Raw genomic sequence first — 10,303 nt, forward strand, 5'->3', positions numbered from 1 at the left:
TAAGTATTCTACAAAAAGCTGCAGCAGTTGAATTCCTACGGTAAATTTTTCTTGCTTCTGTCTCAATACAGTTGTTTACTTGCGTGTTTAACTGCTGTATGACAATTTTTCAGTACCTTTTTATAAAGATAGAGTCACAATGAATTTAGGTTTTGTAACAGTTAAGTACCGTTAATTTCTGTTAAGATCAAGTATTAAACTACCCAAAGTTGAATTTAAGTGTTATTCAATTTACGTTCAATTCTTTTAGGTTCTGTTAAGTGCTATTAAGATCAACTCAGTATTGTTAACCAGATGTTCACTTAGGTGTACCTTTTATTATATCCATTTAACATTAAGTTCCAGTGGAATTAGCTTGAAGTTCTGTTAAAATATCTTGGTTTGAAATATAAGATGCAATTCTTTTGATATAAAGATGAGGAATGTGAAGTTTGCATGGTGCTAACTTCTGTTAAAATCTGTTCCTTTAAACTACAAGATGCAGTTATTTTATTGTAGAGAGAAGATGGAACCAACTAGTTCAGCTTTTTAGTACTTGCTTTTTTATTTGTTTTTGCTTTAATGTCATCTCTGCATAGATGTCTAAGAAAATATTTCCCCGATTTCTTATAGAAAGTTACTACTGATATATTAATGTCCCGGTTTAGGGCAAATCTGGGAGAAAACCTCCAAAGGCCCCCCCTGGAAACAAACCCAAGCGACCCCTGTCCCACCCGGTTCGGGAATACATTTTCTCGGGGAGAAGTAGAAAAAACCTGATGATTCAACAGGCAAAGCACTGACCAGCACAAAAAACTGAGCAATACCGAACAGGAAAACCTCTCTGCGCTCTGAAGAGATGACAAATCCAGAAAGTCTCTCTCCTGTGGTGGCAGCTCGGCTCAGTCTGTTCTCAGTCCCTTCAGCGCTGGAAAATGTCGCTGCCCAGGCCCGTTGGCCACAGATCCAAGCTCCCGGTGCTTCCCCAGGCTTCCCAGTCCAGAGCAGGTTCAAATAATTCCAGGAATAAAAATGGGAAAGAACTGTCCGGGGAACTTCTGTGCTTCAGGTAGTCAGAAACTAAATAAAAGCAGAGGGAATCTCTGTCCCACTGTCCACCGCAGCGACACAGTCCAGGAGACGAAAGGATCAAACAGCTCTGTCTCTCTGGTTTGAAACAACCCCCTCAGACATTCCACCGCTTCTCCTTCCTCCCCTGGAGGATCACGGAAGGACCGCGGGCTGCCGCCGACCTCTTACCCTTGATTATTTCAGGAGGGCCTTGGCCAGCCCTGCTCCTTTCACCTGGTTCTCCAAGCAGAGCCTCACCTGCTTCGTTCAGTAACAAGTGGCCATCGTGGCAAAGCACACACAGATGTGCATTAACAATATAACTACGAGGATAGCAGACCAAACTCTACTTCCACAAATGAAAAACCTTCCCCATGGTCATTGAAAAGTAATATAATTAAATGCACTAAAGAAGTAGGATTACACCAAAAGGTCTCACTTTTCTATATAGCATGATAAGGAGAAACATTTTTAACTAAAACTTGACTTTTCCCTGTGTAATTAAATTGGCACAATAATTAAACAAGTGAAAAGAATTTTCTGGGATTGTTTTGGACATACATATGGTATTTCAACTTAATACATTAGCTAAAGTTACTTAAACATTTCCTTTAAGTTGCCTAATTGATAAATCTGTATTACTAAAGACAAAAAAAGCAAGAAAAAAAGCATAACATACAATTGAACTTCATACTTCTCTTAAGCTATTACCTAACAAAAAAATTCTACGATACTACTGATTTCCACACTTAAAATCCAAAGTTCACAATTTTCTGCAGGTAAAACACAAGATGTCAGGTACAAGTTGGAAACTCTGTGCAAATCACTTCTGTATGTCTGCTCTTTACTTATAGAATAATCAGTGTTTTCATTACGTTCCACAGAACTTCACGTTCTTTGCTGGAATCCACCTGTGGGAATAAAAACAAACTCTTCGCCACAAATTATTAGAGGAAATGGACCTGCAGTGATATATGTAGTAAAATTAGAAACTTACATTCTGGGATAATTTAAATACAAGTATCAACAATCTTTTAAATGATAGACATGCATTTATAAAATTAGATAATTCTCAATCCTTGAGCCACTGTGTCGTCACCCCAGAGTCTGCAAGCAGCTGACAAGCCTTGATTCAATGAGGAATTAGATGATCATCTCCGGATAATGAGCATCGAATTCGCCCTAAAAACAGCTTCAGCTGTCACATTGGCAGGGAAAAATTGCCAAATCAAAACGGCTGGAATATTATTTGGATGCAGAAAACACCTGGGTTTATTGACCATTTCCCTTCCAGGTAGAATTAAGGCCTGGCCACTGCCTAAATTCGAATTGGAAGAGAACTCCCTGACATATTTTTAAAAACAAAATTCTTAAACAAAAGCTGTAATGAAACGTTTCAGGCTGAGAAAGTAACCAAATCCCTTCAGTAGGTTTTTCTCTCCCAGGTTTTTCCTCAGGATAGAGATGCTTCAGACATGGCAGGCTGCTGGAGTACTTCTGTAATATTAACTGGGAAAACCATAAGACTAGCAATTTAGAAGAGGCTTTCAACGAAGCCCAGATAATTTTCTTGGAACTCTAAAGAATACTTAAAATTATGAGACAGCACATGTTCAGGACATAGGAAACCTGCTGAAACAAGAGAAAGAATAAATAAAAAAGGAAAAGCAAGGAATGTTACATTTACAGCTTAAGTGCTTCTCTTCATACATGTGATTCAGGGGCATGTCTGGAGGTTTTCTAAAATTTACTTGCAATGTTGAAAGAATTCAGGTTAAACAATAAAATATAAATCACAAAATCGTTCTGGTAAAACAGAATTCATACTCCTCATGCAATGATTTTGAAATTAAATATGGAAACTAAATTTGAGTCTTAAAAATGGAGTCTATAGAGAAATATTGTTCTTTCCAATATATTTATAAAGGGAATTTTGGCTTGAATTAAATGTTACAGTTTAAATGATGGTCCTAGAAGTGGTCATGATTTGTGCTCATGAAACATTTCATTGATAATTTGAGAAATATAAATTAGAAGTTTATTACAATATGGTTTGAATCAAGCTGAAGTACTGGTCATAAATTTGTGAGGCATAAATTTACAAGTTTCTTCTTTATAGAAATACAAAACTTATTAAATCATAAAGAGGGCACTGCAAAGATTTAGAAGCTGTTGTGTTTGGGGTTTTTAAAAATAATTAACTATAGAAAAATCAAAACTTAACGTTGATATTTGAAAAAATGTCCACTGATATTTGAGTTATAACGAATTGTTAAATAGAAGTTGTATCTGTTCAAATCAGATATAAAATATTTTGTACCTTCCATGTTTTAAGAATTTCATCATAAAATAGATCTTTTTGACCACAATGCAGAAGACAAATCCCTTTAGCTTTATATACAAGAACTGTGAAAGTGGGGTTGAGTCTGATATCATGTTTATGTCTTTTTGCTCCGTTTGCCCCCAGCTATGTGGTTAAAGCAGTTCTTGACGTCCCCCGCCCCCTTTGCCCCTGCTCTTTGCAGCACTGGACTCGTGCATGGCTGGCGGGGGGTGATGGAGCCGCTGGGAGAGAGGCGGAGCGGGCTGAGGGCGTCCGACCCGCTCCGGTCACGGCGGGACCGCGGGCTGGGATGGTCCCTCGCCCACGGGCACGGAGCAGGACACGGAGCAGGACACGGAGCAGGACACGGGCCGGGCGGGCGGGACGAGGCGGCGCAGAGGGAGAGCGGAGCAGCGGCGCTCCCCCCTGGCCCGGTGCGGCCCGGGATGGCGATGTCACGCTGCTGCGCCCGTGTCTGCTCCGGATCGCCTCGGTCCGCGCGGCCGCCCTGCACTTGCTTAAGAGCTGTTCAAAGATTTTTCGGTCTCCATCCCGCCGTGCAATCCGCCGTCTGGGGATGGAAAAGCCGGCTCGGCCGCGCGTGGCTGCGGGAAAGGCGCCCAAACCTCCAAAAACGCCGTTCTGTCCCGCGGCAAGCTGCCTGGAGCGGGGCAAGGGGCGGCCGCCGGCATTCCAGGGCTCGGCTGGCGGCGCGGGCCGGCCGGGTCCGCTTGGAAGCTGCTGAGCGCGGAGAGAGCCGCCAGCGCCCGCGACACCGATGGATGCCGCGGGGAGCGGCGCTGCGGCTGCGGAGCGGGGGGGCTCCGGAGGGGAAACCGGGGCTCCGGTGCTCGCGAAACACAGATGGAACAGCATCCATGACGAAGAAAAAAATATTCTCAAACACAGAGTAAGCTTCTGTTTAAACTGTTATAATGCTTAAAGTGTGCCTTATAAGTCCTCAATAATAATTATAGAAAAAAACGTTAATCTGAAAAAAAGGTTTTTGCATAGTGATCAGATTTCCATTCTAACGAGCAGCTGATCACTGTGACATAAAGGCCAGAAGAAAACTGTTTCTTGCAAAAAACCCTCCATCTACTAAAAAATATCCTCATCTTTCAAATCAATTAGTACAGAAACTATTTCAAAGTTAGTAATCTAACTGAGTTGTTTTGTACGTTTTCATTGAGAAAAAAGCAGTGTGTAAGAAGAAGAAAAGTGGTCTAAAATTTTATTCTGAGATTTTTTTCTTATAGTTTCTAGTAATAAAGTTTTTCTTTGTACCATTTAAAGCTGAGCCTGTTTGTGCCTTCCTCCTAATCCCATCTCACAACAAGAAAATTTCAAAGTAGTAAACCAAACCCAAAACCACTACTACAAATTAGTATTTCTCCTCAGTTTCAAACTACAAACAAAGCAGGAATATAGGCTGAAACATTCTGAGGAAGTAAGGCAAGAAGAGAGACGCTGTGCTGATGGAGAAAAGGAGCAGGGTGCTCAATGTGAATTAGGCGATGATTCTGGGATGCAGAGGGTTTTGGGGATTTTTTGGGGGGCCCCGGGGAAAGCACAGGTGGGGTGGGCTGTTGAAAAATGTTCATCATCATTAGACAAGCAGCAATAATTTACCCACACTCTGATCCCTTTTCAAAGTGAATGGATTATAAAGCTTCCAGTGGACAACATCCCTAAAAGAGAATGTGAAGACAGAGTTAAGGTCTGCACTCGAACAGTTCATATTGACCCATGTTCAATTCATCATCCTGAATATTAATATGAGATTCAGTAGTAATATTTGTCTTTAGCCGGTGATAAACGTTCCATTTCTCAAGAGACAAATCTTGTCCTGTGATTTCTTTTCCCCAGAGCTCACCTTGATTCTCCACAGGGCTTCTTCCTCGGCTCCATCCTGGGATGTCCAACAGTCAGTAGGAGACGAGAATAGTATCCATTTCTAATCCCAAAGGATTATTCGACAGATGTCCCTTTGAACTCTTTGGGGATTCCAACAGTTGTTTCATAAAACGAAACAGGGCAGGACAAGAGACACCATCACTGTTGGGTTTTTCTGGGTTATTTTTTCTCTTACCTAATATTTACATATATCTATGTACACAAACAACAGGACAGGAATGCTGGAGCAGCTGTCTCGAAGCTTTATTCCATCCCAATCATCAGCCTCATTTTACAGAACCAAGCAGCTGCTGGCACAGCAGATGAAGTTCTCTTTTGACAAACAACTTTTTAACAACTTTCTAGCCAATGGCATAATATTAAAATTATTAAAACAAGGGTTCGCTCAGGCCAGTAAATAAACCTGCACGTACATTTTGCTTTGAATCATGCTTGCCTCTAATACCTTAAAACGAGGGATAAGTGTGGCCGTGGAAAGGGGTTTTAACCCTTTAATTGCGGTGGAAATAAGATGCACAGCTACATGGTCACCTTTTATAAAAGGAAGAAAGAGACAAGTTTATTCAGAAACACACTTGATTTTATGGCATGACTCGCAACTCCAAGAGTAGAGAAGAGGTGATTGGTTCAGAGAGAAGACACCCCATTCCCAGGGCCCGGTCACGCACCACAACAGGTGTTCTACCTTGTTATTAATTCCATTTTATTTTGACCAAATGATCACCCTTGGAGAAATTCTCCCTAGCCTTGAGCTGGAGCAGCTTATCGGCTGGGAACAGAGCTGAAAAGCTCCAGCCTGGAATATTTTTCAGGCTGTAATTTTCTTACTTTCTCAATATGTGTCCCACAGATAACCTTCATTCAATTATTATTACTTTTACTCTCTTGCTTAACATATTTTCCTGAGGCCTGTCTCTACACAGCTCACAGCCCTATTGTTTCTTGTCCTTGCATCTCCAGCATTCTTGAATTTCTCCATCTTGAAATTTGCTTTCACACAGCTTTCTGAGAGTTCTATACCTTTTCTATTTCCCACAGTGCCCCGCAGTGTTTTGCCAGTGGAGGGAGCACTGGAAGAGATACTGGGAACACTGGGAGGGAAGTGGGAGCACAGGGAATACTAGGAGGGAAGTGGGAGGGCTAGTGGAAGCAGCGGGAGTGAAGAAGAAGGAGCACCGGGAGGAGCATTAGGAGCACTGGGAAGGTGCAGTGCTCTCCCCATCGCTGCCGGTGCTTGCCAGGAAGAGGGATAGTGTGGGGAAACTGGGAGGAAACTCCCCAGCACTCGGCAAGGCCCAGCAGCCCCAGGTGTGAGCACTGAGGAGGGAGAAGTGCCCCCAGACACATCCAGCCTCGTCCCAAAAATGCGGGTTACGAGAAGAAAAGGGATTTACAATGAAGGAGAAAAACTTCTTTTCGGTAATTGTGTTTGAACTGGGGAGGACTCCCCTGCACCTACGATTTGGAGGATCTCAATTGAAGGAATACACAACTTGTTCACGATTTTTGGTGTCTCACTAGGCGGGAAATCACGATTTTTCATCAATTTTATGTAGAAATGGAAGGAGAATACTTTAATGGTGCTGTTCTAAGAGTTTGAATTAGGGGAAAGCGCTTCATTTCACTGCTCTAAATGGCCAAGGGCGGACAGACTCCGAGCACCGCCAGATGCCCGACAGCGTTCCGCTGTGTCTGGCCCTTCTTCCAGCGCTGGCTGCAGACGGGATGGCGAAACGCCAGGAACCGGGGACACCGAAATGTGGGACATGGCCCGGCTGTGTTGCATGGGGGGGGCGAATTGTACAGAACAGGAGCGACATCGCCCCGCCCCTCCCCTGGATCCGCCTCGCTGATTGGTCAAACACACCTAACAACAAAACCACCACTTTTGAACGCGGGAACTCCAGTCGTCCGAGGTGATTCCGCGGGAACGGCCGGAGCGCTTCTCGCTCCCGGTGACTTCGGACTGCTCCGGGCAGGCGGCGGCCCCGGAGCTCGGAGCGGCTCCAGCACAGGTACGAGCCGCGCTCGGCTGTGCCCCAGCCCGGGGCTCGCTGCGGCCGGAGGGGCCGCGCTGAGGGGAACGGGGCGGTTCTGGCGAGTTCCTTGGGCCGGCTTTCCCTGTGTGCCCCGAGCCCTGAGACGGCGGAGGGAGCGGCTGCCCGCGGTCTCGTCCTTGCCGCCGATCACTGGGGACGGGCCGGTGCCGCAGCAGCGATGGCTCATGCCGGTGTCTCTCGGTAGCTCGGAGGTGGCTGCTCCGTGCCCGGCAGAGTTTCCGGCCGTGGCGCCCCGGGCTCGGCGCCGCTGCTCAGGCGGGAGGTGTCCCTGCCCGGCTCAGGGGTGGCACGGGATGAACTTGAACGAGCCTCAGAGCCCAAAGCACTGCAGGCGCCGAGTGGAGGCAGAAAGCGCCGCATCCTGCTGGAGCGGCTGGATGGACCTGGAGCGCTCAGCAGGGTGCGCTTGTCTCCGCAGGTCCGGGCAGCGGGGACAGCGCGGGACTGAGCTGGCAGCGCCTTCCTGAGCCTCGGTGTGCCGCAGGGCCGGGACCAGCCGTGACCTGTCATTACATCCCTTTCAATGGGCCATCCCCTTGGGTGTACAACTGTTCCCGAGGCCGATCTCCGAAAGGCTTTTTTAGCACTCCTGATGTGTCGGGAGCACAGGGCTGATTGTTCCAAGCATAGAGATTCCGGCTGTGAGCTGGAGCAGAGTGAATTCTGCTCCATCCATGGGCCTGTGAAGGAGCTCCTGCATCTCCAGGAGGGACCAGCAGCCGGGCTGACACACTTGCCAGGGGCGCAAGAAGCCACTTGTCATAAGCAGGGGGATGCCACTTGTGAGCGTGCAGTGAGTGAAGATGTGGAGAATGAAATCTGCAGCAGGGATGGCAGTGGGAGGGAGCCCCTGGATCCCAATTGCACATCAGCACCCGGCCATGTACACAGAAACATCCTCAGGAGATTGCCAGGTGAGTGCAGGGACACACCTGTGGCCTCTAGGGATGGGACAGTGTCATCTGTCAAGGCCAGGGCTGGCAGGTGTGTGGCTGTTTCCCGATGTGTGGAAGAGGCCTCGTGCTCCGCTCGGCGCCAGCAGTGGCTGGAAGCGGCAGCCGCAGCTGCCCCCAAGCGTGTGCAGCTCTCCTGCTGCAGCCTGTCCCCAGCGCGGTGTCCCTGCCCGTGTCCAGGCTCTTGGCTCTCTGGCTGCCAGCTGAGGGAGGGAGGGAGGAGGAAATAGGCTGAGAGGTCCCTCCTGTGCTCGCCGGGCATTGGGGGAGCAGCTTGGAGGGCGGGCTGTGGTTGTGGCAGCCAGCAGCTCTTTCCTGCTGCAGGCGAGTGGTTCAGCTGCCATCCCGTGCTCACCTCGGCGCTGATTGTGCTCCTGGGGCTGGTGCTGGCGTTGTCGGTGGCCTTGGCTGTGCAGTCAGGTAAGGGAGGGGCAGCAGCCTGGGCCCAGCCCCTCGGGGCAGAGCGGGGTCCCTGCTCCCTGCACAGGGCAATCCTCACACCTTCTCTTCCCCCTGCAGCACCACAGCTTCCAGTTCCACCTGCGACTCCGCAGGTTGTGGTTCTGGGCTGTCCTTCCGGCTGGGTTGGATACAATGGAGTGTGCTACTACTTGTCAAAGGATTCCAGAAGCTGGGAGCAGAGTCAAGAGCGGTGCTCCGAGCTCGGGGCGTCGCTGGCCATTCTGAAGGATGAGGAAATGGTGAGTGAGGGGCTGCGGGCGCTGTGGGGTGTCTGAGGGGAGCCTGGGGGTGCTCGTGGTCCGGGCTGGGTGCTGGTGGGGCTGGGGCTGCAGCCCTGTGCCGGGGCCTTGCAGGGAAGGAGCCCCGGGGCCGTGTCCCCCCGAGGGGCCGGGGCAGCTCCCACTGCTCTCTCCTTGGCAGGATTTGTTCCTCCGCCTCCGCGGGAACGGCGATTACTGGCTCGGGCTGCGCAGACGGGGCGAGCAGCTGCAGTGGGAGGACGGCAGCAGCTTCAGCTCCTCGTGAGTGCCGGGGAGCCGGCAGGGCATGGGGGGACAGGGGCACAACGTGTTCCCCTGGCATCCAGCGCTGTCTCTGCTCCTCCTTGCAGGTTTCCTATCCTTGGCAATTCCGAGTGTGTGTACCTGACTGACAATGAATTCAGGAGTGTGATGTGCTCCAATCCGCAGCCGTATCTGTGCAGCAAGGCCCGAGATCCCCTGTAACAGGGGATGGAGAAAGGACCTTCTCCCCGCTGGGCAGTCCCAGCTTCCCCTCTTAGCCCGGCACAGGGCTGTCCTTTCTCAGCTGCACCCTGTGCCTTGCACTTGCTCTCAGGGTCACCTCAGTGCCTGTTCATCCCCACTGCCAGCGCTGGACTGGCTGCTCCAAGGAAAAGTCTCTGCAATCCATCCTGCCATCCATGCTAGCTGGAGTGAGGGCATTGCCCTCATTGCACAACAAGCTGGAATGGGAAATCCAAATCACCCTGGGCTCTTGGAAATCGTCACGCAGTGGCCTGAAGGTGAGACTTTTGGACTGTCTTTGGAAAAGGAAGAAGAAGAGCTGACACGTGCTGGTGAGGAATCCCACTCTTGGCATCAGGCACCTGACTGTGAAGAACGGCCTCTCTGTCTCTCTGTTGTAAAGGATCTGATTGCTCTGCGTGGAAAGCCAGGCTATTGTAGGATAAGGATTTGTTTCCCTGAGGGAGAAGCAGTGACATGATGTGACTGTAACCCACATCCCTCTGTGTCAGTGTGTGGGGAAGAGGGAAGGAGGGAACAGGCAATATAATGAAGTCCAGGAAGGAGAGAACAATATGGGGAAGTGCATTTTTGGCTCTGAGTAGCTTGATAATAAATTCAGTTAATTTTCCCCTTTTGTGGCTGTTTATGCTCCTGATGGGTGAGATATCTCATTTTTTTTTCACATTTATTCCTGCTTTTTTGGCTGCCGTTTTCCCCTACTTGTTTTCACCATCCTTTTTATCTGCCTTTTTTTCCCCAGGCCTTTTTTGCCCCTTAATGTAAATCCCT

The 10,303-nt window shown here is 48.5% G+C and overlaps 1 long non-coding RNA gene across 1 annotated transcript; it reads left to right on the plus strand.

Moving 5' to 3' along the window:
* The first annotated feature begins 9,012 nt into the window (after positions 1–9,012).
* Positions 9,013–10,142, plus strand: LOC148222941 (uncharacterized). Its single transcript, XR_015805001.1, has 2 exons — positions 9,013–9,286; positions 9,376–10,142. It is a non-coding gene; the product is annotated as an uncharacterized LOC148222941 (long non-coding RNA).
* Positions 10,143–10,303: the final 161 nt, after the last annotated feature.

This window comes from Sturnus vulgaris, chromosome 8, assembly GCF_052056855.1.
Source record: "Sturnus vulgaris isolate bStuVul1 chromosome 8, bStuVul1.hap1, whole genome shotgun sequence".
NCBI classification, from domain to species: domain Eukaryota; kingdom Metazoa; phylum Chordata; class Aves; order Passeriformes; family Sturnidae; genus Sturnus; species Sturnus vulgaris.